Genomic DNA, 4,574 nt, shown 5'->3' with positions numbered 1-4,574 from the left:
GGTGAATTCCTTAAAGTGGAGACCATGGCTGCAGAGCAAATAGGTTTATTCAGTTCTTAAAAATATCTTTCTTATGCTCTTGCCAAGCATATTAATGTTTGTTTACTTAATTTTCAATGCTGCAGATCTAAATTAATTACAGGGTGACAAAAACTAGAAATTGATATCAGTTCCATTTTCTATTCAACTTATGGTTCTTGTTTAATGACAAGGAAAGCAGTACATGAATTCTTTTGCGTGCGAATTCAGGTTTATTCAACTCCATAATGATTACATGAAAGGTTAGCTCGTTGTGGAATTAGCATAGTTGGATCAGAAACTACATGTTGAAGATAAGAAAACCTTTTTTGCTAGTACCTTAGATAGATATGTAAATGCTCTTCCATCTCTTAATGGATCTTTTTATTTCTGATCTAGAAAATAGAGGGAAGTTCTGTTAATTTTGAGTTAGTTTGTCCTAGTTAGAAGTCTGATTTCAAGGTTACACTTGGCGATTCTTTAGTTTCCATTTGCTGGATATATTTTTGAAACCTACTAAAGTTTCTCATGATATTTGCTTAGATGTGTGGAAACTTTTTGCACTTATCAAAGAATATGTATTCTTCACAACTAGTAAGATGGATAGCTATTTGTTATTACTTATAATGGGTCAGATGGCAGCTGCTTTGCCCATACACCAATTGAAGCTATTTCCCCACTCAGAATTCAAGGTTATATCCAACTTCGATATTAGTGGTAGTTTTTTACCAATTACATTCATCTTGATCATCAAGTCATCTGCTCATGAAGAATAACTTAAGAATTGACGAACCACCATGTTTTTCTCATCTACCAACATGGAACCTAATCCTCCTCCTTCGCCACCGCCACAACAATTATCATCCCTTCTTCCACCATCTCAATTAACACCACTGACCTTCTCCTCTGTCACAACAACTATCTCTTTAGCAAAGATTTTAAACAATAAAGTTGCTGCAGCAACTATGCAGACGTTGCTACAATAATTGAACAATTGTAGAAGCTGCTGCAACAATATAAGCAAGTGCTATTGTTGTTATATCAATTGTTACAATTATTGCAATAACTACCATAATTAATATTACCATAGTTATTACAACACCTGTTGTAATTAATATTACCATAGTTGTTGCAACAATTATTGCAATTGTTGTAACAATTATAATAATTGCTTGATTTTCTACATTTATTTATTGTACTAGTCTTTGCGCGATTATGGATAGAATTAAAATAAATTTATAATAAATCATAAAACATTAGCTATGAAAAATCAATTTGATATATCTATATTTTGTAACAACTGTTATTCCAAGTCAGCTATAAGGTACATACTCTTTAATTGAAATTATTAATTTTTTGCATGAATATTTTTCTAATGCAGACTACTTCCTCCTCTTTGTTTTAACTTCATCACTACTTACTTTCTAGTACTTGCCTGTTCAACAACCTAAAGAATTATCATATCAAACTCAATAAATAAATTATTAAAATTTTAAAACAAAATAAAGTTAAAAAAATGAAGAATAATTAGATATGCAGAAAAAATTGAAAAAAGTTCATACACAAATTCCTAATTCTACTAGTTATTCTTAGCTTATATACCAAAATATTAAAGAGTATATTTCATATTTCAAATCAATAATAGATTTAATATACAAATTCTTAAGATGAAAAGCAGTAAATATGTGTCATGCAGAATGCAAAGAGGCTCACAACTTACTTTGAGTGCTCTGCTGGATCAATGAGGCGCTGGATGATGTTGATCCTAATTACATGCGTCTGCATCATGATGCGATGGAGGACAAGTGGCATCAATATATTGAATGTATCAGTATGTGAGTTCAATGCTAACAAAACTTAAGCTTGAAAAGAGTAAGAAGAAACACTTACCTTGACATTGCTCAACTCATGAAAACGTAACTTAAAGAAGGTAGACATATGCAATATATGTATATATATAAATGTGTGTGTGTGTGTGTGAGAATGTGTGTGTGTGTGCGCGCGCACGCTCATGTGTGTGTGTGTGTGTGTGTGTGTGAGCATGTGTGTGTGTGTGCGCGCGCACGCTCATGTGTGTGTGTGTGTGTGTGTGTGTGTATATATATATCTATATATATATATACATATATATACATATATATATATATAAGCTTGTAAAACAATGAAAACATTTAGTTTGTTAAAGAAATGCAATATAAAACTCTACTTTACTTATATTTGAAGTAATATAGTTTCTTTAGGAGATTCTTTAACCAACAACCACCACTATGAGTCTAAGTGGTGATACAACATCTTGGCCACGCTTCTAGAACCATCCTATACTTTATCGTCACTTAGAACTCCACAACTTAGTTTTTCCACTAGCTTAACTTACGTGATCGTCTAAAAAGTATGACCCGTTAATACCCATGATGTCTACATGATTTTCATGGAGCCTTGAGTTAATATGAACTCTCATCTCCACAGCGGTGCTCAATACTACTCCCAAAATATGTTCTTTAGCTCATGCTTTTAATGACAAAATCTTTTCTTTGGGTTCAGATAATTACTCAACACTTAGCTTTAAAATCTCTCTTAGATTCAATATTCCTTTCTCTTGTTCAAATATCTTGTGGGAAATCTTATTTTCCTTTAACTTAAACGTGAAAACATTTATAAACTTTCAGGGATTTAGTTCCCTTATAACTTTTGAGGAATGAACTCAACTTTTTACTATGTGCTTAACTTGAAAACTTAAGTCTTAATCAACTCTTAGGAAATACTTAGTTCCCTTATATTTCTTTGAAGGAAAGACTAAACTTGTTACTATTTACTTTATCTTGAAACTTGAGCCATCAAAAGAAGTTAAAACATCTAGTAAAGACTCTTGAAAACCTTTAAGAACTTTGCTTTGACTTACTTCATAACTTTCGACTTGACTCTACATTCTTTGGCTTTGATTTTAAATTTCCTTGAATTGAATGATGGATTCAAGGTTATGATATGTGTTCTTTGATGATTTATAGGCGTTTAGAAATCAATTGAAGTAATTACAATCAGTGGAAGGTGTTAATATACCTTAGAATGACTTAAAAAGGCTAACCTATGATAACTGGGTGAAAAATGTTGATTTAGGCACATTTAGGGCGCGCCGCGCTAGGTTATTTGGGCTAATGCCTCATCCTGGTGCCCTACAAGCGCGCCACCCCAGGCCCATATGCATATGGGCCGCGCCACGCCTGGTGCTTCCTAGTTGTGGATGACGAATTTCTCTCTTTGTCTTTCAACGCTATTCCCTAAACCTCCATAGATCTTTTCCCAAACCCTTAGGATCATAAATACCATCAATATAATACCCAAACGATCTAACTCGAAAACAACATCGGAAACTACAAATCAACATCAATGAGCATTTAAACAACTCAACCAAATAGGGATTCGACAAGATTCATCAAGAATTCACTTATAATCATGTAAACAATTCTAAAACCACTGAATTTAAATAAGACTAGTGTGAAGAACAATTATCCAATCTGAAATATCTCACATACTTTGATAGAGATCTTTCTTGCTGAATTCTACTAAAAGATTCTTGGCATTCTTGGAAAAACCTTGATTTATCTCTCTTTTCCATCTTCTATTTTCTCTTCTCCAAGCCCTAGAAGTAAAGTTAATTTTATAATTTGAACTAAAACTTCTTTTTAGCTCAAATTAGTCCCTAAATTTAAATAGGAAATTAATTGGTAAAAAGACTACTTTGTCCTTCCTTAAATTCATATTGGGACCTTCCTCAATTAAACAACCCAACTCCCTATAGACATATCTCCATCAAATGATGTCAAAAATGTGCAAACTCCGCGATGTTGGAAAGAACACAAACCAGAAATAGAAAATCCAAACCAAACTAACTTTATTTTGGTTTGGATTGGGTTACACTTATTCAAAACCAAAAATAAAAAATCCAAACCGAATGCATACCCCTACTTTCAAGTTCCCAGATTTCTTCATTCTTCAAACAAAAGTTCTTCTGAATTTGATTCTTCAAAAAAACCTATGCATTCAATCAAGGATTTTCTTGGTCGATAAACAATCAGGTATACATCATTTCATCAATTTTGAATTTGATTAAAGGTAATTTCAATTAGATTTTTAAATTTCTTTTGATTTGTTTTCAATGTCACAATTTATATTTTGCATTGTTCATATTACAAATTTTCCATCATTATTCTCAATTTTTATGAAAGTTTGTTTAAATTATTCGTCAAATTTTTTTGGAGATTTTTACTCCAAAATTGTCGGTTCTGCGGTTAAAATGGCTAAAACGAGGAGATTCACTTTCTTCATGAATCTATACACATTCAAGTTCAAGATAGCATTGCTACATAAAGAAACTATAAATAAAAATAGCGATTGACAATAAAGTAATATTAAATCAAACTAAGACAATACGTTAAATTCTTTTCATCTATTAAGTCATATTATTTAAAAAAATTATATATTTTTCACCAAAGGTGATATTATTCTTATATTAAAGTTAAATTGTGCAATTCAAATATATATATATATATATATATATA

Source organism: Solanum pennellii, chromosome 10, assembly GCF_001406875.1.
Source record: "Solanum pennellii chromosome 10, SPENNV200".
NCBI classification, from domain to species: Eukaryota; Viridiplantae; Streptophyta; class Magnoliopsida; order Solanales; family Solanaceae; genus Solanum; species Solanum pennellii.
The sequence above is the reverse complement of the archived record's forward strand: the minus strand, read 5'-3'. Positions refer to the sequence as shown.